We start from the raw sequence: 27,304 nt of genomic DNA, 5'->3' as shown, positions 1-27,304 counted from the left end.
CAATATATACATTCAGTACTTAGTGACATCACTTCCAAACAGTGAGGTACAAATATATAACATAGGTTCACAATGATCAACATTCAATGTATCAAAATATATGACCAAGCTGAAGTGAAATGCCAGCCCAGCCACAATCCTAGAGGTTCACTGATGATCAATCTCCTCCTTCACATCTGACTCCTGATGATCAACCTCCTCCTTCACATCTGACTCCTGATGATCAACCTCCTCCTTCACATCTGACTCCTGATGATCAACCTCCTCCTTCACATCTGACTCCTGATGATCAACCTCCTCCCTCACATCTGACTCCAGTGATCAATCCAGAGCGTCTTCTTTCTTGGCGGGAATCCCGATGGACGACGTCATCCAATAGGCCGTCTTCATCACCACCACCACCCACAAGTTAATTGTCATTCAGGTTATCAATGGGAAGAGCATCAGCAATATGTCCTGTCTGGTAACTTGTCTCATTTAATGGATTTCAATTGGCAGGTGCACAGGGAGAAACCCCATTAAAAAACTTTTGGAAGTCTTGAACTGTATCAATGTCTGTGGCCTGTGATGTTGGGATAAATGATAGTCCCTTATTATACAAGAGACTAAATTCACAAATTCGACAGCACAACGGCAGAGTCATGTCTTAAGTGTAAAACTAACAATGACTCAATAATCCTTCTGGGAATGTTATGACGTCATAAAGTTATGGGAGGAGTTAGAAAGTTGGCTGTCAGAAGTACAGTTATACAATGTAAAATGACTTTTGATCAGTCAGTCTGTATATTTCAAAACATGGAATGTGTTAATGGAGATGGAGTGTATTCAAGTGTGAGATGGTGAGATACCCAGATGGTTTGGATGATACAGGTTTTTTCTAATCAGTCATCTTAAATAGTTAATGGAGATGGGGGTGTGTTCTCAGTGGGTCTGGGCAGGTTGATTAGTTAATGGAGAAAGGTGTGTAGAAATAGAAGGTGTGATGTAGTTAATGGAGATGGAGGTGTGTTCTAGTGGGTCTGGGCTAGTTAATGGAGATGGAGGTGTGTTCTAGTGGGTCTGGGCAGGTTTGATGTAGTTAATGGAGATGGGGGTGTGTTCTGTGGGTCTGGGCAGGTGTGATGTAGTTAATGGAGATGGAGGTGTGTTCTAGTGGGTCTGGGCAGGTGTGATGTAGTTAATGGAGATGGGGGTGTGTGTTCTAGTGGGTCTGGGCAGGTGTGATGTAGTTAATGGAGATGGAGGTGTGTTCTAGTGGGTCTGGAGCAGGTGTGATGTAGTTAATGGAGATGGAGGTGTGTTCTAGTGGTTCTGGGCAGGTGTGATGTAGTTAATGGAGATGGAGGTGTGTTTAATCCCACGGCAAGAAAGCACCAGAGCCTACCGTGTGTTTAACGTTTGCAAGCTTGAGCTTGATATCGACCTAGTGTGACCTTCCTGGTCCCGTCTCTCAAGTCAGTGAGTCAACACAGGAAGGAGCAATGGATGGATAGTTAATTTATTTCCAAAGCTGCAATGACGGGACACACACAGTATGGATGAATGATCAGTAGTGACGGGATATAAATACCACTCCCACAGCAATTCTACATTCATCTGCCCTGTAATATACTAACAAAAAAAACAGTTTAAATGTCTATCAAAGTCATTGTGATCGTATAGTGGATTTAACAATTCCTACTAATTCCTAATTTACTATAATAAATTAATCAATTGTTTCCATGTGTCTCATATTCACTACATCAGAATAAACTGTCATCCATTTTAGTATCAAAAAATATCAAATTAACCTGAAATATTACTCAATGTCCCCCTCAGGTGGCGAAGAAGTATAATACACCTAAACGAACAAAACCGGGCTGATAAACTGGCTGGTGTTCATGAGTTTATAAAACATGTACTTTATACATTTGTCATAAATGACCTGCATTGATGAGACACACAGTGTGGATGAATGATCAGTAGTCGACAGGGTAAAAATAGCACTCCTAAAAGAAGATGCATTTTCCAGTTAGATACCAATTTGAAAGAGGGATCTTTAGCATAAAACCCACATGGAAAACAGAGATTTGGCAAATAACATATAAAGAGAGGCTGACTTGACACCAAACCAACAACAGTAGTTACTAAAACATAAATTGCTAATGTATGATTTAAAACGTGGATTTAATGATGTAATGTCAATTTTATACATTTCTATCCCAGGACCACTCAATTTTCAAATTCTCCATAAATCTGCTGTGGATTACCCAGAATCCTATACCTTTATCACACGAGCGGGGCAGCGGTCTAAGGCACTGTTCTTAAATGAATTGCCGAGTTAAATAGAGGATACAAATATTTTAAACATGTAACTTCGTTACACCGTTACACTGGCAAACAAACTCAGTAGCACAGAGAAGATCATCCATATGACGTTGAGAAATACTGCATTGTGTGTAGTTTGGAAGAGTCACAAAATAAGTTAATAAATATGTAATAACGCAAAAACATTGTTTGTACTTATAGGTAACCATATCGTGATTACAATTAGCTTACTATGTCTTTAACCACACTGTATTGTTACACTGGTGAGTTAAAACTCATGCTTCCTACACTTTAACTTGTTATCTGAAGATAAAATCTACATTTTACTCAACTGCGTTACCCACTCCAGTCAGCAGATGCGGTCTGAGAATTTAAGGCGATGCTGTTGGTGTGACGTATAATGTAGTGGACGGAACGCTTCTTTCAACAGCAGCAACAGTTCGTCAGCCACCTCGGGAGCTTGATAGACAAAATAGACGAACCAATAAAGCTCTTTAGACGCTTTCGTGTTTATTAGCCACTGTATTTTAAACCCACTTCTATCGTCTAGTTAGTTATCCGATTTAATTTCATATTTACGGTGTTGTTATTAGTCAGCTAGCGGGCTGGTTAAGTTAGCATTAGCCTAGCTAGCTAACATCTCCGACCATGAGGTCACTAAGCTACTCTCCTTCTAAATGAAGAGAAGGATATCACAGTAAATCAAGAAGTAGGATATTTTTGGGGCCGTTACTGTGAAAGAAGAAAGAAAGACTCAGTGTTCAGAGTGAAAGAGGAGGATGAGGAAGATATAAATACAAAAACAAGAAGTAGAGGGTGAGGCTGTTACTGTGAAAAAAGGAGGAGGAGTTCAGAGTAAAAGAAGAGGAGGATGATGTCAGTTAAAGAGGAAGTTTATGGGAAGAGGAGGAGTTACTATACAAAGAAGAGGAGGAGTTACTGAAAGAGGAGGAGGATGTTACTTGTAAAAGAAGAGGAGGATGTTACTGTAAAAGAAGAGGAGGATGTTACTATAAAGAAGAGGAGGTGTTTAAACGCATGTTGAAAAGGCATCCAATGTTTGTTAGATAACAGGATGAACTTATTATTAAGATGGTTGTTTTGAGAAACCGAGGAGGAGTACTGTCTTAAAACAGAGGCACAAACTCTGCATGTTACTGTTGAACTGATGTTTGGTGTTAAGGAGGAGGATCTGCAATCACTACATCCATATTGTGACTTAAAAAAATTATTTATTTACAGCCATTGATTCTGAAGAATATAACACATGCCTAAATGAGTTGAGTTCAACTGTTGAGAAATCAGAACCCTGATTAACACTAGTAATGTTTAGAAACTGTCTTAAAAACAGAGGAACAAACTCTGCAGTTGTTGAACTGATGTTTGGTGTTAAAGTTTAGAAATCTGCAATGCTACATCCATTTTTGACTTTTAAATTATTTATTTATAGCTATTGATTATTGGGAATATAACACATGCCTCATGAGCTTAGTTCAACTATTACCACTCAGAACAACCCAAATATGAAAGATTTTTTCACTCCAATGTTTAGAAACGGTTACTAGTCCAACGCTCTAACCACTAGGCTACCCTTCTGCCTCAACATGGTTAAAACTATAATGTTGATATCATGGATGGTCAGTCCTTGCATCCATAGGTCTGTCTGTAGTTACATTTATCCAAACCCATAATTTTATTACCAAAATAGTGGTGGAATGACAGATTTGTTATTGTTTGAACTGCAGATTGCTGGGTTTTGTGGGGTTTTTAAACAGCAACAAAATGGCTGCCCAGAGACTTGGTTAACAGCTGAGGGATGGGGAAGGAGAAGTGTAACCACTCTCAAATTCATAGAGAACGATATTGAAGAAACCTTAACCCAACACCTAGCTAGCAAGTTCAGACAGCCATTGTATAACACCAGACATCTTGGCGTAACAGTTATAAGGTGTTGACTTGACAGTCACTGGACCCAGGTTTGAGTTCAGCTGGGGCCTCCCCTGAATTCACTACACTATGAATACAAGGACTGGCCATCCATGAGGTCATAATGATAATTTAACCAGTTTTCTAGGCTATATAGTATATTCTAGAATTAATCCATGATGTCATAATGATAGTTTAACCAGGTTTCTTAGGCTATATAGTATATTCTAGAATTTTATATTAATGATAGTTTAACCAGGTTTTTGGGCTATTTATATTCTAGAATTCATCCATGATGTCATAATGATAGTTTTAACCAGGTTTCTAGGATATATAGTATATTCTAGAATTAATCCATGATGTCATAATGATAGTTTACCAGGTTTTTAAATATATAGTATATTCTGAATTGCCAGTGTAGATTTCCTTACCTTCAAGTTTTTTTTACAGCTGTTGATAAGTCAATATAATTTATAATGTATAATATTCAGACCAATTTATTTCTAGGTGAAATTTTTACTTTTTATTTTACATTCAATTCAGTTTGAAACAAATTCTTATTTTAATGACTTCTAGGAACAGTTGGGTTAACTACCTGTTCAGGGGCAAAACATTTTGTACCTTGTCAATATTTTTTATTTGAATTTTGTAACCTTTATTTAACTAGTCCAAGCTCAAGAAAATTAGGCTTGCCTACCCCAAATGTTTTTAGTGCAATCACTTTCTCATAACCAGGGCACTTTCTGTTTGATGTCAAAGGCTTTGCTCTCCAGTCGTTAATTGGGGTGAAGTTTCAAGTTTCAAGCTTGGCTCACTCTGTTTTTTGTCTTATACCATCAACCATACAAGAGTTGTACAGCGATAAGACAAGATCAATAACTACTAATCAATTGGATACAATTAAAGGTAAAATTCACAAAAAAGTTGAACCCAGGTTGAAAATATCCTGATGAAAATAAATATCCTATAAATCACATTGGCTGCACATGACCTGTCTACAATTAACTTTAAACATGGTTGGCCCGAATCTTGATAGCAAGTTTGTAACATTGTATAAAATATTCTAGGCCTAATGGTTTCCTGTTCCAGTGAGTTTGGGACAGACACACTTCTAACTATTTTGAAAAGGATAGAAATAATAGGTATTTTATGACATTTCCACTGGATCAGAGTCCATTACATTTTTCCCTTTCATGGAGTGGTTTCAGCAAACGCTAGATTGGAAATATTTTAAAATACAAAACTATTGTCATTTTCAATTGATTTTGGTTAGACTTTGTTCCTGTTTGAGGTGACATCTTAATTTAGTGATCCGTTCACAACTCATTAGTGTCATTTAAGACAATCAGTGTTCAGTACTATCAGAACATCCCCAAATGTAATTTGACTATAATTAATTCTTCCTCAAATAGTGAGGGAAACTTTCCAACACCTGTCTTGATGAATATCTTCCTGGGTTGAAGAGCTTTATTAAATTTAAGGAATAAATCTCGTCTCTCATGACAAACATATCATTTTAAACTATTCAGGTCTGGCCCATGACTCTGCCAATAGGACCTTCTCATTTAGTATCAGTTTGTAACAGGAAAAGCATTGTTTTCACAAATGGTATGTTGAGTAAGTAGCCTTACAAGTTATGATGGTTCCCTTGCAGAGCAAGTCTGAACCACTGGACTTCAAATCTGCCAAGTGTCTCTGAAATTTATTTACCACTAACAACTAAGTATATCTCCTTATTACTGGGACAGTTTCACATGGTGCACAATCAACTGTCACCTTGGAATGTGGTCACGGATTTAATATTGTTTACACTCATTTGTGGTTCTTCAGGGAACATAATTCTTAATACTGTAGCTGTTTAGTTACAGTGACATGTTCAACAATCATCAGCTGGATCCAGGAAATCATTTTCTGAATGACAGTGAATGACAAACATCACAACATGCAACAACAACCAAAGTGCTTCTTCATTCATTACTCTGGTAAAGACAGTTATGCCGTGCTCCACTTTGGATCCAACATCCCTAACAAATTGATGTTTATAATGTGTTATTGTCTGCTTGATTTACTGTAGGGTCTCGTTAGTCTGTTTGGACACAGAGACACTTAGTTCATAATTTGTGGAGAACTGTTCCTTGATGGATAGGCTATTGTACAACACACAGAGATTTTCCTAGTTATTGTGGTTTGGGAAGTTATGGGTCCTACAGAGGTCTATGGGATTGTTACAAAATTATCTGGTGCCAATTTGTTAAAACTGTAATGACAAAGACAAAGTTTCCATGTTTCATGAAAGCTAGCTAAATGAGCATTTCCTGGTTGAAGTGTTTTGTTGTATGGTGCAGTTTATTTGTCAGTAATACATGCATGTCAGGCATGGAAATTCTAGCAAAAAGAGCATTTATTACTGGTAATGTGAAATTTTTATAAGCAACCTGTAAATGTGAGGCACATTCATGATTTTCAGCCATTGTTCAAACTCTCCCAATTTTCCCCAAAGTAGGTGAATTAGTGAATAGACACAGAACTTAAATGGAGGTTCCTTCCCTAGTTCTCCTGATCTTGCACATTCAGAATACATTGTGAAAAGAAAATCTTTGCTCACCATTTTTGCTCCAGGCAGAAATACGACATCCATAACAATCGGTTTCCTCATTAGCATGGAGGAGCTTCTGCAATCAAAATGTGCATTGACCTCATGCCGCAATTTTAGAAAACACAGAAGGGGCCTGTATTGGAGACCAAAAGTCGTCTGCCACACTGCTTAGAGTTTCAACAACTTGAAGAACTCAATTTCTAGATTTAACAAGTTCAATATGTTACAAGACAAGTTACACAGGAGAGATGACAGACATCTGAAAACAACACAAAATATGACTATTCTTGATCATTTTGTGGGCCTTTAAATCATCTGCCTGACATTGTTGTTCAAACAGGAGAGAGAAGTGACTATCCTGGATCCTCTGGGAGCCTCAACAACCTCATGACTTATAGCTGTGATGATGACACAGAGAAGAGTCTCTCCAGATCAAAACACCTCAAGAAACACCAGCAGAGACACACAGGGAAGAAACTCACTGCTGCTCTGACTGTGGGAAGAGATTTGTTTCATCAGGAACATTTAAAATTTACACCAGAGAACACACACAGGAGAGAAACCTTATAGCTGTGATCAATGTGGGAAGAGTTTTACTTCATCTGGCAATCTGACTTTACACCAGAGAACACACACAGGAGAGAAACCTTATAGCTGTGATCAATGTGGGAAGAGTTTTACTCACATCTGGCATCTGATTTACACCAGAGAATACACACAGGAGAGAAACCTTATAGCTGTGATCAATGTGGGAAGAGTTTTACTAGATCTGACCATCTGACTTACACCAGAGAATACACACAGGAGAGAAACCTTATAGCTGTGATCAATGTGGGAAGAGTTTTACTCATCTCAATCTGACTATATACACCAGAGAACACACACAGGAGAGAAACCTTATAGCTGTGATCAATGTGGGAAGAGTTTTACTAGATCTGGCCATCTGACAATACACCAGAGAACACACACAGGAGAGAAACCTTATAGCTGTGATCAATGTGGGAAGAGTTATACTACATCTAGCAATCTGACTAAACACCAGAGAACACACACAGGAGAGAAATCTATAGCTGTGATCATGTGGGTGAAGTTGATAAAAGATCTCTGATCAAACATCAGAAAATACATACATGAAGGAGTTGTTTCATGATATCAATGAAATAATGTCACAATGTAGAATGTTTTAACATTGTCGTAGGATTATTTTAATGATGTCATTTGTAGAACCCTAAATGTTTGCTCCCCTGTTCTATTGATTTCAACATTAAATGGATATTAGCTTCAGGGGGAAAAATTCAGGCTCTGAATTGAAAGAGTACTATTTATGTGATTTAACAAAAATTGACTAACAAAAAAAGAGTTGAGTTACACTTACCAACGTACACTTGAAACAAAAAGCAACACTTCAAAGCGTAGCGAGCTTTTCTTCTACAAATTGTCCTCTAACCAGGGATGTACACATTATTCCCAGATACCGTGTGGTTTTGAGCTGTTAGTTTTAACAGGACGTGCAACCTCATCCTCTCGCATACTTGATTTCAACATGATATCGATGTTATGACAAATAAGTGTTGTGTTCCTTTGTTTAGCGACCCCTACATTTAAATGCATCTCTCTAAAATGTAGCTGACTGTCTTCTGCAGGTTGTCCTCTAATCGGTGAGGTAAAAGATATCTCCATGTGTTTTTCTGTGTGTTAGGTTGTACGTGCTGTTGAAACTATCCCCCCCAATCGATATCAGTGATTTATTGCGACTTGTCAAAACATCAGCGTTTCTGATGCTTAGTTTATAAGGTGCTTGTTTTATAAAATACATAACTATTTATGTAACCAACTGACAATTTTTGGGGTTACAATTATGTTGACATTGTTTCCCTGCTTTTAGAATATCAGGGTTCATTCTCAGACCCAAATGTACTAGAGCATGACATTGGGGACTGGTCCCCGATCCAACAACATGCCTATCTAGTGAACCCTGAAAAGAGAGAGAAGCTCCGCAGTGAGTTGGAAAGTTATTACTACGGATATTGCAGGAGTTTCCTCTTGAAATCAGACATGCCCGTGGTAACGACAACTTGGTTGTTGATTGTCTCAAGGGTGGGCAGTCAAAAAGTGTTGTGTTTTGCGCCAGTGAGTTGCCATGGATCACAATTTATTTCGACTGCACGTTTTTCCGTATTGAAGATGAGTTTTGTTTGTCCAGGGGGACGAGAGTTCTTGAAGCTTTGTCTTGTTTTTAATTGTTGACAGCCAGTAGACACCATGTTTATATTGGTGAAGGTGAAGCAGTGTAGTTGATTATAATGTGAAATTGAAGTTGTTTTATGTTGGTGGTAAGCATTCTTAAGGGGGAAGGTGTTCGTCTTCAGTTTTTCCATTTATGTTTTGAGGTTGGACTTTAGCACGTCTATCTCGTTAGCAGTTCAGACATCTTGGCGTAACAGTCATAAGGTGTTGATTTGACAGTCGCTGGACCCAGGTTTGAGTTCAGCTCAGGGCTACCCCCTGAATTCAATACACTATGAATACAAGGACTGGCCATCCATGAGGTCATATTGATAATTTAACCAGTTTTCTAGGCTATATAGTATATTCTAGAATTCATCCATGATGTCATAATGATAGTTTAACCAGGTTTATTCTAGAATTCATCCATGATGTCATAATGATAGTTTAAATAGGATATATAGTATATTCTAGAATTCATCCATGATGTCATAATGATAGTTTAACCAGGTTTCTAGGATGTACAGTGGGGCAAAAAAGTCAGCCACCAAATGTGCAAGTTCTCCCACTTGATGAGAGGCCTGTAATTTTCATCATAGGTACACTTCAACTATGACAGACAAAATGAGAAAAAAAATCCAGAAAAACATTGTAGGATTTCTTATGAATTTATTTGCAAATTATGGTGGATATGTATCTCCCTCATTTTTCAGAGTAAAAGCCTGAAACAATGCCTAAAGAATGACCACATGTAGAAGAAGCCATAGAGATCGTGACCTGGGTCCTAAGTCTTTGTATGGTGGATAGGCTTTCAATGGAAAAACAGCCTTTCAAAATAATAGTACTTCCTGGATGGATTTTCCTCAGGTTTTCACCTGCCATATCAGTTCTGTTATACTCACAGACATTATTTTAACAGTTTTGGAAACTTTATATTTTCTATCCAAATCTACTAATTATATGCATATCCTAGCTTCTCGGCCTGAGTAGCAGGTAGTTTAATTTAGGCACGCTTTTGATCCAAAATTCTGAATGCTGTCCCCTACCCTAGTGAAGTGAAGCATTCTGTTTAATTAAATAATTAAGACACACAAATTACTCGACGTCATAACTAGAGGGAGCCGCTCGTCAACATAACCTGACCGGAGGGAGCCGCTCGTCAACACAACCTGACCGGAGGGAGCCGCTCGTCAACACAACCTGACCGGAGGGAGCCGCTCGTCAACACAACCTGACCGGAGGGACCGTCAACACAACCTGACCGGAGGGAGCCGCTCGTCAACACAACCTGACCGGAGGGAGCCGCTCGTCAACACAACCTGACCGGAGGGAGCCGCTCGTCAACACAACCTGACCGGAGGGAGCCGCTCGTCAACACACCTGACCGGAGGGAGCCGCTCGTCAACACAACCTGACCGGAGGGAGCCGCTCGTCAACACAACCTGACCGGAGGGAGCCGCTCGTCAACACAACCTGACCGGAGGGAGCCGCTCGTCAACACAACCTGACCGGAGGGAGCCGCTCGTCAACACAACCTGACCGGAGGGAGCCGCTCGTCAACACAACCTGACCGGAGGGAGCCGCTCGTCAACACAACCTGACCGGAGGGAGCCGCCGTCAACACAACCTGACCTCGTCAACACAACCTGACCGGAGGGAGCCGCTCGTCAACACAACCTGACCGGAGGGAGCCGCTCGTCAACACAACCTGACCGGAGGGAGCCGCTCGTCAACACAACCTGACCGGAGGGAGCCGCTCGTCAACACAACCTGACCGGAGGGAGCCGCTCGTCAACACAACCTGACCGGAGGGAGCCGCTCGTCAACACAACCTGACCGGAGGGAGCCGCTCGTCAACATAACCTGACCGGAGGGAGCCCCCCCCTCCGCTGCTGGACTTTGTAAATTCTGCCGTTCTGCTCCTGAAGTTTGCAGTAATAGACTAATAGACTACAGATAGATAGACTAGTAATAGACTACACCAGCAGTCTGCAACCTTTTCCAGTTGGAGTGCAAATGTATCTGACCATTTCTACCAATCTGTGTGCCAGTTATGATTTTCATATGCACATTTTCGTGGAACAGTTTCATTTAATTTATAATAGTATCTCAAAATTATTGTCTGTGATTAATCTACATTCTATCTAAATCTAAATGAAAATTATAGATATCTAAAAGTAACTTTTATTGCCATTGCCACCTATGTAAAAAAAAAAAAAAAAAAAAAGCCTACATAAAGCCAACAAATAAAAACATTGCTTTCTGCAGGTAGAAAATATCCCGATAAATGGCCTGTCTACAACAAACTTGAAACATTGTATCAACTATCAACTGGGTCAGGAAACTCATATAGCAAGCTTGCACCATTGTATACAATATTCTAGGCCCTCAGTTTCCTGCTCCAATGAGTTCTGGACAGACACAGTAGGTGTAGGCTATTTGTGAAAAGGATAAGAAGTAATCAGGTTTTTTATGACATTTCCACTGGATCAGAGCATTACATTTTTCCCTTTTATGCCGAGTGGTTATCGAAAGGGCGAGAGCTAGAAATATTTTACAAAAATACTTTGAGGAACTATTGTCATTTGCAATTGATTCTGATTAGACTTTGTTTACTTGCTGTTTGAGGTGAATAAAGCATTACTTTGAGAAGCTCCACAACTCATTAGTGTTGGTGCGTTAAGACAATCAGAAATACTATCAGACATCCCCAAATGGGCACATTTATAGGCCTACATTTGTGTGCAGGCCAGATAGATTAATCCTACTTCTAAATGGGTAATCAGGTGTGCGTCCTTACTCAACATTGACAGGAGTGTTTCAAATGAAAGACAATGAATAAATTGACAAAACTGACACATCTTGTAGGGTCAGGTCTGGGTGGTCTGCCAGGGGACGTTTCATTTAGTATCCGTTTGGGTCGGCTGGGGAATGATTTTATTTCCCCATAGTATGTTGTACCGAAGTTGACCGACTGAAAGGGAGTGTAACTTTGATTATAATTACACTTCCCTGAAGGAGGGAATCGAGGTTCAACACCTGTTTGTCCCCACCCTTTCCTGGGTTGATGTAGAGCGGCATTACATTTTAAGGAATAAATCCAAGCCTCACTCATCACCTGTAGAAGGCGGGGCTTCCAGCGAGGCGTGGATTTAATAGTATGTTGTACCTAGTTTCCCTCCTTCAGGGAACAGTAGTTATAGTCATAACGTTATTCTTGTCATATGATGAACTTCAACTTAAATAAGGGATCTTGCTGTCAGACAGTTGTTTTGTATTCTGAAATGCACTCGAACTATGTATCATTTAGTGGCTCCTTATGTTACGCTGGGAAAACAGTTTTCATGGGCACAGAAATACTAAATAGTTTGAGTTTGCTAGATCCAATGGTTTTTAACTGAGTCATTTTGTAATCCAAGATGGCGTAGCATTAAGACGTGTTTGTTGTAAATGGTATGTTTTTTTCATATTTTTTGTATATATTGCAATATATTTCAATCCTTTTCATTTTTAAATTAAATATACCTTCCGGCAACCCGCCTCACCCAATATGATATGGATCTGCTGTTTTTGTTAGACCTTATAGCTAGAACCTCCATCAGATGCTAGCCATCAGAACATAGAACATCGCCTGTCGTATCAGTTCTGTTATACTCAGACATTATTTTAACAGTTTTGGAAAATTTAAAGTGTTTTCTATCCAAATCTACCAAGTTTACTTTCATCCGGAGGTGAAAATAGTGCCCCCTACCCTAGTGAGGTTAACACCCCGGCCGTCCTACAATCCAAGCTAGATTCCCTCAATCTCACACACATTTTCAAGGAACCCACCAGGAACAACCCTAAATCTGTAGACAAAATCACTTCTGTAAGCAGGCCTTTCTAATCGACCTGGCCCGGGTATCCTGGAAGGATATTGACCTCATCCCTTCAGTAGGGGATGCCTGGTTGTTCATTAATTGTAATTTCCTCACCACCTTAAATAAGCATGCCCCTTTAAAAAAATGTACAACTAGGAACAGATATAGCCCTTGGTTCACTCCAGACCAGACTGCTCTCGACCAGCACAAATACATCCTGTGGCCTACTGCACTAGCGTCGAATAGTCCCCGCGATATGCAACTTTATTAGAGAAGTGAGGAACCAATACACACAGTCAGTTAGGAAAGCAAAGGCTAGCTTTTTTAAACAGAAATTTGCATCCTGTAGTTCTAACTCCAAAAAGTTTTGTGACACTGTAAAGTCCATGGAGAATAAGAGCACCTCCTCCCAGCTGCCCACTGCAATGAGGCTAAGAAACACTGTCACCACCGATAAATCCACGATAATCGAGAATTTCAATAAGTATTTCTCTACGGCTGGCCATGCTTTCCTCCTGGCTACCCCAACCAACAGCTCCGCACCCCCCGCAGCTACTTGCCCAAGCCTCCCCATCTTCTCCTTCACCCAAATCCAGATAGCTGATGTTCTGAAAGAGCTGCAAATCCTGTTCCCGTACAAATCTGCTGGGCAAGACAATCTGGACCCTCTTTCTAAAATGATCTGCCGCCATTGTTGCAACCCCTATTACTAGTCTGTTCAACCTCTCTTCCACAGTCATCCCCCTCTTCAAAGGGGGTGATACTCTTGACCCAAACTGTTACATCCATCCTGTCCTGCCTTTTCTAAAGTCTTCGAAAGCCAAGTTAACAAACAGATCACTGACCATTTCGAATCCCACCGTACCTTCTCCGCAGTGCAATCCGGTTTCCGAGCTGGTCACAGGTGCACCTCATCCACGCTCAAGGTACTAAACAATATAATTTCCACCATCGATAAAAGACAGTACTGTGCAGCCGTCTTCATCAACCTGGCCTGTTGTCCGGACCTCTGGCAGTCTTTATGGAGTTACCACAGGGTTCAATTCTCGGGCCGACTCTGTATATATCAACGATGTCGCTCTTGCTGCGGGTGATTTCTTGATCCACCTCTAGTCAGATGACACCATTCTGTATACATCTGGCCCTTCTTTGGACAATGTGTTAACAAACCTCCAAACAAGCTTCAATGCCATACAACACTCCTTCTGTGGCCTCCAACTGCTTTTAAACGCAAGTTAAACTAAATGCATGCTCTTCAACCGATCGCTGCCCGCAACAAAATAGCCTCCAACACTCTACTCGGACTGCATCCAGTTTGCTATCACATATTTGTTGCCAAACCCGCTGGCTCCAGGTCATCTATAAGTCTTTGCTAGGCCGCCTTAACTCGGCTCACTGGTCACCATAGCAACACCCACCCATAGCACGCGCTCCAGCAGGTAGTACAGGAAGTATAAATAAAGGTGAAATAAAAAATTAAATCGTAACTTTGACAACACCCAAATGGATACTGTCATTAACGCGGTTCTTCAATAATTACACATAATTCATACTACTGTAGCAAACATTATATTAAACAGGACATTCAAATGAGCCTTAAATGTATAATCCAAAGTAGTGTGAAATGCTCTCATAAGCAACCTGGAAATGGAGGTTACTCCCCTGAGTTTTCCCCCCATTCATATTCAGAATACATTGTGAAAAACTAAAATCTTTGCTCACCATTTTTGTTCCAGGCAGATATAGTACATCCATAACTATCGGTTTCCTCATTAGCAGGGAGGAGTTTCTGCAATCAAATTGCCCTCGTGCCACAATTTTAGCAAACACAGAAGGGGGCCTTGGAGAACAAAAGTCGTCTGGCACACTGTTTAGAGTTTCAACAACATGAATATCCTATTTCTAGCCTACAATCATCGATGTTACTACTAATGTGAAAACAAGAAAAAATATGACTTTTCTTGCTAATTTTAAGACAATTGTCAAATAATGTTAACATTCATTACAGACGTCAATTGCTGTACAACATCATAGCTACGCTGTTGGCATCACCTTTTACAGTGGACTTCTGCTGTTGTGGGCCTTTAATCATCTGTCTGACTTTGTTGTTCACACAGGAGAGATACGGGACTATCGTGGATCCTCTGGGGAGCCTCAACAACCTCATGATGCTGAAGAGGCAGAGAAGAGTCTCTCCAGATCAGAACACCTCAATAAACACCTGCAGAGACCCACAGTGAAGAGAACTCACTGCTGCTCTGACTGTGGGAAGAGATTCACATCATCAGGCATTAAAATTCATCAGAGAATACACACAGGAGAGAAATCTTATAGCTGTGATCAATGTGGGAAGAGATTTTGTCGATCTGGAGAGCTGACCATCTGTGCTACACCAGAGAACACACACAGGAGAGAAACTTTATAGCTGTGATCAATGTGGGAAGAGTTTTACAACATCTGGCCATCTGACTCAACACCAGAGAACACACACAGGAGAGAAACCTATAGCTGTGATCAATGTGGGAAGAGTTTGGTCGATCTGGATCTGACTCTACACCAGAGAACACACACAGGAGAGAAACCTTATAGCTGTGATCAATGTGGGAAGAGTTTTACAACATCTGGCTCTCTGACTCAACACCAGAGAACACACACAGGAGAGAAACCCTATAGCTGTGATCAATGTGGGAAGAGGTTTGGTCGATCTTGCCATCTGACTCTACACCAGAGAATACACACAGGAGAGAAACCCTATAGCTGTGATCAATGTGGGAAGAGGTTTGGTCGATCTTGCCATCTGACTCTACACCAGAGAACACACACAGGAGAGAAATCTTATAGCTGTGATCAATGTGGGAAGAGTTTTGTCAATCTGGAGATCTGAGAGTGCACAAGAGAATACACACAGGAGAGAAACCTTATAGCTGTGATCAATGTGGGAAGAGATTTGCCATATCTGGCCACCTGACTCTACACCTGAGAACACACACAGGAGAGAAACCTTATAGCTGTGGTCAATGTGGGAGGAGTTTTGTTCAAGCTAGCCATCTGACAGTACACCAGAGAACACACACAGGAGAGAAACCTTATAGCTGTGATCAATGTGGGAAGAGTTTTACTAGATCTGGCTATCTGACTTTACACCAGAGAACACACACATAAGATAAATCCTTACAGCTGTGCTCAATGTGGGAAGAGTTTTACTGAGTCTAGCACTGACTAATCACCATAGAACACACACAGGAGAGAAACCTTTTAGCTGTGACCAGAGTTAATCTGGTAAAATATCAGAAAATACATACATGGAGTTGTTTCATGATATCAATGAATTAATGTCACAATGTGGTATGTTTTAACATTGTATTAGGAATATTTTAATAGTCTCAATGTAGAAGCATAAAAGTTTGCCCCCTCATCGATTGATTTCTACATGATATGGATTTTAGGCTCAGGGGAAAAATCCAAGCTCTGAAATGGAAGAGTACTAATTTATGTGATTTAACAAAAAAAAGAGTTGTGTTACACTTACCACGTTCATGACCCACTTGAATCAAAATGTAGCTAGCTGTTTTCTACAAATTGTCCTCTAACCAGGGATGTACACATTACTCCCAGATTCCGTGTGGTTTTTGAGCTGTTAGTTGTGCGCTGCCCTAAGGGACTCCCAATCACTGCCTGTTATGATACAGCCTGGATTTGAACCAGGGTCTGTAGTGACGCCTCCAGCGAGAAGCAGTGCCTTAGACCGCTGCGCCGCTCGTGTGATAAAGGTGTGGGATTCTGGGTAATCCACAGCAGATTTATGGAGAACTTGAAAATCGAGTGGTTCTGGGATAGAAATGTATAAAATTGACATTACATCATAAAATCCACGTTTTAAATCATACATTAGCAATTTATGTTTTAGTAACTACAGTTGTTGGTTTGGTGTCAAGTCAGCCTCTCTTTATATGTTATTTGCCAAATCTCTGTTTTCCATGTGGGTTTTATGCTAAAGATCCCTCTTTCAAGTTGGTATCTAACTGCAAAATGCATCTTCTTTAGGAGTGCTATTTTTACCCTGTTCACTACTGATCGTTCATCCACACTGTGTGTCTCATCAATGCAGGTAATTTATGACAAAAGTATAAAGTATATGTTTTACAAACTCATGAACACCAGCCAGTTTATCAGCCCGGTTTTGTTAGTTTAGGTGTATTATACTTCTTCGCCACCTGAGGGGGACATTGAGTAATTTTCCATGTCAATTTGATATATTTTGATACTAAAATGGATGACCTGATATTCTGATGTTGTGAATATGAGACACATGGAAACAATTGATTCATTTATAATAGTAAATTAGGAATTAGTAGGAATTGTTAAATCCACTATACGATCACAATGACTTTGATAGACATTTCAATAGTTTTTTTGTTAGTATATTACAGGGCAGATGAATGTAGAATTGCTGTGGGAGTGGTATTTATATCCCGTCACTACTGATCATTCATCCATACTGTGTGTGTCCCATCATTGCAGCTTTGGAAATAAATGAACTATCCATTCATTGCTCCTTCCTGTGTTGACTCACTGACTTGAGGGACCAGGATGGTCACACTAGGTCGATATCTAACTCAAGCTTCACCTCATTTTATTTTTTTATTTCACCTTTATTTAACCAGGTAGGCTAGTTGAGAACCAGTTCTCATTTGCAACTGCGACCTGGCCAAGATAAAGCATAGCAGTGTGAACAGACAACACAGAGTTACACATGGAGTAAACAATTAACAAGTCAATAATACAGTAGAAAAAAGGAGAGTCTATGCTATATACATTGTGCAAAAGACATGAATAGGTAGGCGAATAATTACAATTTTGCAGATTAACACTGGAGTGATAAATGATCAGATGGTCATGTACAGGTAGAGATATTGGTGTGCAAAAGAGCATAAAATAAAATAAATAAAAACAGTATGGGGATGAGGTAGGTAAAAATGGGTGGGCTATTTACCGATAGACTATGTACAGCGGCAGCGATCGGTTAGCTGCTCAGATAGCAGATGTTTGAAGTTGGTGAGGGAGATAAAAGTCTCCAACTTCAGCGATTTTTGCAATTCGTTCCAGTCACAGGCAGCAGAGAACTGGAACGAAAGGCGGCCAAATGAGGTGTTGGCTTTAGGGATGATCAGTGAGATACACCTGCTGGAGCGCGTGTTACGGGTGGGTGTTGCCATCGTGACCAGTGAACTGAGATAAGGCGGAGCTTTACCTAGCATGGACTTGTAGATGACCTGGAGCCAGTGGGTCTGGCGACGAATATGTAGCGAGGGCCAGCCGACTAGAGCATACAGGTCGCAGTGGTGGGTGGTATAAGGTGCTTTAGTGACAAAACGGATGGCACTGTGATAAACTGCATCCAGTTTGCTGAGTGTTGGAAGCAATTTTGTAGATGACATCGCCGAAGTCGAGGATCGGTAGGATAGTCAGTTTTACTAGGGTAAGTTTGGCGGCGTGAGTGAAGGAGGCTTTGTTGCGGAATAGAAAGCCGACTCTAGATTTGATTTTCGATTGGAGATGTTTGATATGAGTCTGGAAGGAGAGTTTACAGTCTAGCTAGACACCTAGGTACTTATAGATGTCCACATATTCAAGGTCGGAACCATCCAGGGTGGTGATGCTAGTCAGGCATGCGGGTGCAGGCAGCGAACGGTTGAAAAGCATGCATTTGGTTTTACTAGCGTTTAAGAGCAGATGGAGGCCACGGAAGGAGTGTTGTATGGCATTGAAGCTCGTTTGGAGGTTAGATAGCAGTGTCCAAGGACGGGCCGGAAGTATATAGAATGGTGTCGTCTGCGTAGAGGTGGATCAGGGAATCGCCCGCAGCAAGAGCAACATCATTGATATATACAGAGAAAAGAGTCGGCCCGAGAATTGAACCCTGTGGCACCCCCATAGAGACTGCCAAAGGACCGGACAGCATGCCCCACATATATACCCCACTTTGGACAATCCTCCTCTGCAATGCTTACATCTTCTGGTTTGACAGGAAGAGGGTAACAGGATACTAAACCCTTAGGTTGCAAGATCGGTTCCCCGAGCTGACAAGGTACAAATCGTTCGTCCTGCCCCTGAACAAGGCAGTTAACCCACTGTTCCTAAGCCATCATTGAAAATAAGAATGTGTTCTTAACTGTCTTGCAGAGTAAAATAAATTTAAAAATTGTGTTGACGACCGGCTCCCTCCTAGTCAGGTTGTGTCGACGACCGGCTCCCTCCTAGTCAGGTTGTGTCGACGACCGGCTCCCTCCTAGTCAGGTTGTGTCGACGACCGGCTCCCTCCTAGTCAGGTTGTGTCGACGACCGGCTCCCTCCTAGTCTACCGGCGGCCCTCCTAGTCAGGTTGTGTCGACGACCGGCTCCCTCCTAGTCAGGTTGTGTCGACGACCGGCTCCCTCCTAGTCAGGTTGTGTCGATGACCGGCTCCTTCCTAGTCAGGTTGTGTCGATGACCGGCTCCCTCCTAGTCAGGTTGTGTGATGACCGGCTCCTTCCTAGTCAGGTTGACTGATGACCGGCTCCCTCCTCAGGTTGTCAGGTTGTGTTGATGACCGGCTCCCTCCTAGTCAGATTATATTGACGACTGCCTCCCTCTAGTCACTAGTGTGTCTTATTTATTTAATCAAACAGCGTGCTTAAAGCATCATATGTTCAGTACATATAGATTTTATAAAAACAAGTGGGGCGATTGGTAGAAATTACAGATGACTCTTGGTTGACCGTGGATCAAATCCAGGCTGTATCATAACCAGCCGTGATTGGGAGTCCCATAGGGCGGCGCACAATTGGCCCAGCGTCGTCCAGGGAACGCAGTCATTGTAAATAAGATTTTGTTCTTAACTGATTTGCCTAGTTAAATAAAGGTTACATTTAAATAATTTTTAAAAAGTGATTCATTGACAAACCATATTTTATAAATCCGTCAAGGCACCAAAACAAAGGTTTCAAACCAATTTATGAATGTAATTGAATCTAGGTATGTCTCTAGGTATGTAAGGGCATGAAAAAAAATGGCTGACAATTACTTATCAACAGCTCTAATAATTTGCCCTCACAGGAAATCTACACTGGCAATTATAGAACATACTATGTCGCCTCAAAATCAGTTAAAAAAAATAATTTTGACCTCATGGATGGCCAGTATTCATAGTATAGTGAATTCAGGGGGTAGCCCTGGGCTGAACTCAAACCTGGGTCCAGCGACTGTCAAGCCAACACCTTAGACCTGTTACGCCAAGATTTCTGAACTTCTTGAGGTCGCTGGGTGTTGGGTTACGGTTGCTACAATAGCCTTCTCTAAGAATGTAAGAGTGGAAACACTTCGCCTTCCCCCATCCCTCAGCAGTTAACCAAACCAAGCCTCTGGGCAGCCATTTTGTTGCGGTTAAAAAACCCACACAACCCAGCAATCTGCAGTTCAAACAATAACAAATCTGTCATTCCACCACTACTATCCTATATTTGTGTTGGACAAGTTTGCTCACCACCAGAAAACAACTCCCATTTTACATTATAATCAACTACAACGCTTCACCTTCTCCAATATAAACAGTGTCTACTGGCTATCAACAATTAAAAACAAAAAAAAAACGTATTTCTAAATAATAATATACAATCGTATCTTTTCTCATTTTTCTTTCTATAGAATCCTAAAACTCACTAGCTTCTAGAACTCTCGTCCCCTTGGAACGAGCCCAAACAAAACTAAATCTCCAATACAGGAAAAACGTGCAGTCAAAATAAATTGTGATCCATGGCAACTCACTGACTAAACGCAAACATTTTTGACTGCCCAGTATGGGAATAAAGACAATTAGAATTTAAATGTTGTCAAGAAATACTGGAGTGATGTCAGATTGTTAATAAAATTGATTATAGACCAATTTATTATACTGCTTTCATGTGTATATATACACAAACATCTGCAACAATTATCATATTACATGCATTTTTCTTCCACTTGAAGAAAACAGCTCACTACATTTTGAAGTGCTGCATGTTGATTAAAGTGGGTCACCAACACAGGAAGTGGAACACAGCATTTTATTTGTTAGTCACTTTTTGTTTAATAATACTCTTTCAATTCAGAGCCTGGATTTCCCCCTGAGGTTAATATCCATATCATGCTGCAATCAATTGAACAGGGTAAACGATAAGGTAGAACATCATTAAAACATCATTAAAACACTCCTACTACAATGTTAAAACATTCTACATTGTGACATCATTAAAACACTCCTACTACAATGTTAAAACATTCTACATTGTGACATCATTAAAATACTCCTACTACAATGTTAAAACATTTTACATTGTGACATTATTTCAGTGATATCATGAAACAACTTTTTCATGTATGTACATCTTTTATCAGAGTATCTCTTGTCACATTGATCACAGCTAAAAGGTTTCTCTCCTGTGTGTTTGATCTGGCTAGATGTAGTAAAATCTTTTGATCACAGCTATAAGGCTTCTCCTTGTTCTCTGGTGTGAAGTCACATTGATCACAGCTATAAGGTTTCTCTCCTGTGTGTGTTCTCTGGTGTGAAGTCAGCTGGCTAGATGTAGTAAAACTCCTCCCACATTGATCACAGCTATAAGGCTTCTCTCCTGTGTGTGTTCTCTGGTGTTGAGTCAGATGGCTAGCTTGAACAAAACTCCTCCCACATTGATCACACATATAAGGTTTCTCTCCTGTGTGTGTTCTCTGGTGTTGAGTCAGATGGCTAGCTTTAACAAAACTCCTCCCACATTGATCACACATATAAGGTTTCTCTCCTGTGTGTGTTCTCTGGTGTTGAGTCAGATGGCTAGCTTTAACAAAACTCCTCCCACATTGATCACACATATAAGGTTTCTCCTGTGTGTGTTCTCTGGTGTGTTGAGTCAGATGGCTAGATGTTAAAAACTCCTCCCACATTGATCACAGCTATAAGGTTTCTCTCCTGTGTGTGTTCTCTGGTGTGAAGTCAGCTGGCTAGATGTAGTAAAACTCCTCCCACATTGATCACAGCTATAAGGTTTCTCTCCTGTGTGTGTTCTCTGGTGTCCCAATTGTCAGAGGTTTCTCTCCTGTGTGTGTTCTCTGGTGTGAAGTCAGCTAGATGTAGTAAAACTCCTCCCACATTGATCACAGCTATAAGGTTTCTCTCCTGTGTGTGTTCTCTGGTGTGTAACTGTCAGATGGCTAGATGTAGTAAAACTCCTCCCACATTGATCACAGCTATAAGGTTTCTCTCCTGTGTGTGTTCTCTGGTGTAGTTGTCAGATGGCTAGATGTGTTGAGTCAAAACTCCTCCCACATTGATCACACATATAAGGTTTCTCTCCTGTGTGTGTTCTCTGGTGTATTTTAAGTTCTGATGAAGATTTGCAACCTTTCCCACAGTCAGAGCAGCAATGAGATTTCTTCCCTGTGGGTCTCTGCTGGTGTTTCTTGAGGTGTTTTGATTTGGAGAGACTCTTCTCTGCCCTGTCACCATCATGAGGTTGTTGAGGCCCCCCAGAGGATCCACGATAGTCAGGTCTCTCTCCTGTGTGAACAAAAAGTCAGGACAGGTGGTTTAAGGCCCACAACAGCAAAAATACACTGTAAAAAGGTGATGCCAACAGCGTAGCCATTATGTTGTTCAAACAATGATGTCTGGAATGAATGTGAATTATTTGACATTCGTCTTAAGACAGTCAAGTGAACAACAGTCATATTTTGTCTTGTTTTCCCATTAGTGGTAACATCGATGATTGTATGCAAGAAATACGTTTTTAAAGTTGTTGAAATCCTAAGCAGTGTGCCAGACAACTTTTGGTCTCCAATATAGGCACCTTTCAGTAGGTCTATGTTGTTGTTAGGTGAAGTTATGAGTCTACAGTAGGTCTATGGTATTGGGATAACTAGTGGTTTCCACATTAGCATGGAGGAGTTTCTGCAACCAAATTGCATTTTAGCAAACAGAGGGCGATGCAGAGAGCGATGCACCTATTTGGGGATGTCTGATAGTATTTACGCACCACCACTAATGATTTGTGGAGCTTCTCAAAGTAATTTTTTCTTCACCTCAAACAGCAAGTAAACAAAGTCTTACAAATACTTTAAAGAACTATTGATTAGAGTAAAATATTTCCAGCTCTCACTCTTGATAACCACTCGACATGAAAGGGAAAAAATGTAATGCTCTGATCCAGCGGAAATGTCATACAATACCTGATTACTTCTTATCCCTTTCACAAATAGCCTACAGCTGTGTCTGTCCCAAACTCACTGGTGCGGGAAACTGAGAAGAATATTTTATACAATGTTGTTATTTTTAATATATATTTTTATTTTTTTATTTTAACTAGGCAATGTTGAACAAATTCTTATTTTCAATGATCATGTTAACTGTTTCAGACAGACCTAGGTGATAGAACTTTAAACAGTGTATCAACTATGAACTTTAGTGATCAGACAGGCCATGCTCAGCCAATGTGATTTATTTTTATCTGGATATTTTCTAGATGTTTTTATTTGTTGGCTTTAGGTAGGCTATTTTTACATAGTTGGCAATGGCAATAAAACATTATATAAATCTAAATAATGTTTATTTCTATTTATATAGAATATAGATTAGTCACAGACAATGATTTTGAGATACGATTATAAATTAAATTGTTCCAGTAAAATGTGAATATGAAAATCATAACTGGCACCAGATCAGTAGAAATGGTCAGATAAATTTGCACTTCAAATGGAAAACGTTGCCGACTGCTGTTGTAGTCTATTACTGGAAACTTCAGGAGCACAACATCAGAATTCACGAAGGCCAGCAGCAGCGGGAGGAAGAGTTTTTTTCTTATGGTTAGGCCATCTTGATCTCTGGTTCCCTCAAGTCATTTGTGTGTCTCAATTATTTAATAAAAACAGGTGATTCCTAAAGAATATTTGCTGCTCTGTGGTGTGTAATGAGGAGCAACCAGAAGCTGCACACATTTATGAAATTGCTTATTCCAGTTACTAATAAGCATGCACCCATTAAGAAAATGACTGTAAAAGCTGTTAAATCCCAGTGGAATGATGAGGAATTGAAAAATGGCATGGTTGAGAAGGATGAGGCAAAAGGAATGGCAAATAAGTCTGGCTGTACAACCGATTGGCAAACGTCCTGCAAATTGAGAAATCATGTGACTAAACTGAATAAAAAGAAGAAAAACGACACAATGAAACAAAGATAAATGACAAAGAATGATAGTAAAAAGCTTTTGAGAACCTTACATACAATGTTGGGAAAAAATGAACTGAATCAGATGGCTCATTGATCACAAAGCCCAGTACTTGTATGATTTTTTCATTGGCAAGATTAGCAAACGTAGGCATGTCATACCAGCAACAAACGCTGACACTACACTTCCAAGTATATCTGACCAAATTATGAAAGACAAGCATTGTAATTCAGAATTCCGTAAAGTCAGTGTGGAAGAGGTGAATAAAATTATTGTTGTCCATCAACAATGACAAGCCACCGGGGTCTGTCAATCTAGATGGAAACTTACTGAGGATAATAGCGGACTATATTGCCACTCCTATTTTACGTATCTTTAATTTAAGCCTACTGGAGAGCGTGTGCCCTCAGGCCTGGAGGGAAGCTAGTCATTCAATATGTCCTATGCTCTGCATAGTTAGCTCCAGGTAAAATGTTGCACTTATTCAGCCATTCTGTGACCAAAAACAAGCTACATATGGACAGTACCAAAATAAACTGACTCTGGAAAATGACAAAGCGCCTCTTAACCTAGCTGGAAATGGGACAAACGGACCCCTTCTGTGGAAACTTTGGCTGAATATTTTCCTCCATTTTCTTCACGTCTGAAAACCGTGTGAAGCCACGCCAATTTCCTGAAGAATTGCATTATGGACCCTAAAGTACTGCGCGTATTTGTCATATTTTGGCGAATTTAGTATGACATCCGGGAACTTTTGGCATACTAACTACATCATACTATAATAAGCAAACTATATACTCAATTAACATCACAAATAGTACGGTTAGTATGAGTATTCTAACACAGCTCAGGTCTCTGGGCAGCCATTTTGTTTGTTTAAAAGCCACACAACAATCAAACAATCAATCTGCAGTTCAACCAATAACAAAGCTGTAATTACACCACTGTTTTGGTAATAAGATGGATGGGGCTGGAGAAATGTAACTACTCTCAAATTCATAGACAGACCTATGGATAAAAGGACTGGCCATCCATGATATCAACATTATAGTTTTAACCATGTTGGTTTACATGGTTTCTAAACATTGGAGTTAAACAAGTTTATTTGGGGTTCTGATGGGGTAAACAGTTGAACTAAGCTCATGAGGCATTGCGTTATATTCTTCAAGAATCAATGCCTATAAATAAATAATTTGTCAAAATATGGATGTAGCAATTGCAAATTTCTCCTTTAACACCACACATCAGTTCAACAACCGCAGAGTTTGTGCTTCTGTTAAGACAGTACTTACTAGTGTTAATCAGGGCCCGTTCATCGTTAGAACCATCGGACGCCTTAAGATGCGTTTGGGAAACCGGGCCCAGATATCCAGTTTCCTCCTCTTCTTCATTGTTCGATGAGACAGTCACCTCCCCCTCCACTTCTTTCACTGAAACGTCGTCGCCCTCTTTCATTCTGAACGAGTCTTCCTCTTCTTTAACTGAGACGTCTTTCTCTTATTCTTTCACAGTAACAGCCTCAACCTCTACTTGTTTTTGTATTGTAACAGCCTCCTCTTTCACGAGAGCGTCCTTCTCCATCCAGCAGATCTCCTCTTCTTCAGCAGGAACGGGGTTAAGTTTGAGACTGGAGCTATGAGGCATGTACTGAAGTCGCTAAGCGGTATAATTCAAAGCAGTGTCCCTTTATCAGCAGCACGTGATCAATGACGTCTGAAGAATAATTTCGTTGAACACCTGATTGGTTTTGATTAATTTGGGCTCGTTCGACATTGCAGCCGACAGTGCAGGTGGCTGCTGACTGCTGACTGACTAATTTACAAATCACCTTGCATCAGAAATAACTACTCATTATTATTTATAAATGTATATATGACATAAAGACTACGCTGCAGGACTTCATCTATAATAATGTGGCTGTTCTAAATTCTGTGTCTGAGTAATGAACCTATTTTTGACACAATTGGCTGGAAAAGAGCCAATCCTTCAGGAAGCTTTGTTTCCCCATCACTACTTTTCAGCATGTTTTCTGTGAATTAGACTACGGGAGTTTTGTAACATTTTCCACCTTGGCTTACTGTTAGTTGGGTTCTAACTGGTCTCCGGTAGTTGGTCTCTGCTGACCATAACTGTACTATGCTGGTTCGACTAATAGCTAGTTGGCTAAATAGCTAACGTTAGCTGGCTGGCTAAGATAACTGCATATAGCTAACATTCTTTGATATTTGGTTAGATGGCATTATATATTTCCAAAACTGTGGTTTACTTTAATCACCCAAGTCACGAACGCAAATACTTTTTAACTTACAGTTCTACATTTGAAGTTATTTATGTTGTAGTTGACATCATAGGGAATAGGCTGGTCCTGCATATTACTTCACACCTGACTTTGGCATTCTTCTGAATTCTGATTGGTTTAAAAAATAGAACTGTGAGGTGTTACTTTGCATTGGAAATTTTAAAATATTGTATTTGATATTTTATAAACAATACAAAACATACAAACAAACATCATACAAACATTCACTGCCCAGACCCACTAGAACACACCTCCATCTCCATTAACTCCATCACACCTGCCCAGACCCACTAGAACACACCCCCATTTCCATTAACTCCATCCACCTGCCCAGACCCACTAGAACACACCCCCATCTCCATTAACTCCATCACACCTGCCCAGACCCACTAGAACACACCTCCATCTCCATTAACTACATCAAACCTGCCCAGACCCACTAGAACACAGCCCCGTCTCCAGCGCCCGCATCAGCACCATTTTATTTCTCTCCGTCACTTTCAACTTTTAGATAATAAAGCATTTGACCTTTCTATTGAATTAACAACAGAGGATTGGTTGATTTCCAGGTTTTAAGTATAATATTTAAGATGACTGATTAGAAAAGTATCATCCAACCATCGGGTATCTCACCACACCCTCATATTCCATGTCTTGAAATATGCAGACAGACCTATTTAAATTAAATTTACATTATAACACTGTACTTCTGACAGCCAACTTTCTAACTCCTCCCATAACTTTATGACATCGTAACATTCCCAGAAGGCACTTAAGACATAACTGTCGTTATGCTGTAGAATATGTGAATTTGACATGTCAGTTGGAATAATGATAGATTTCTGGAGGGACCCTT

General features: G+C 40.3%; 1 protein-coding gene and 1 pseudogene across 1 annotated transcript in view; both read right to left on the bottom strand.

Moving 5' to 3' along the window:
• Positions 1-27,304, bottom strand: part of LOC135560318 (zinc finger protein 625-like) — an 80,653-nt gene that overhangs the window by 4,378 nt on the left and 48,971 nt on the right. The gene's annotated exons all lie outside the window — the stretch shown is intronic.
• On the bottom strand, positions 148-25,857 carry LOC135560279 (zinc finger protein 664-like; annotated as a pseudogene).

The sequence above is a fragment of the Oncorhynchus nerka genome, linkage group LG15, assembly GCF_034236695.1.
Source record: "Oncorhynchus nerka isolate Pitt River linkage group LG15, Oner_Uvic_2.0, whole genome shotgun sequence".
NCBI lineage: Eukaryota > Metazoa > Chordata > Actinopteri > Salmoniformes > Salmonidae > Oncorhynchus > Oncorhynchus nerka.
This window is presented reverse-complemented; position numbering and strand designations above follow the sequence as displayed.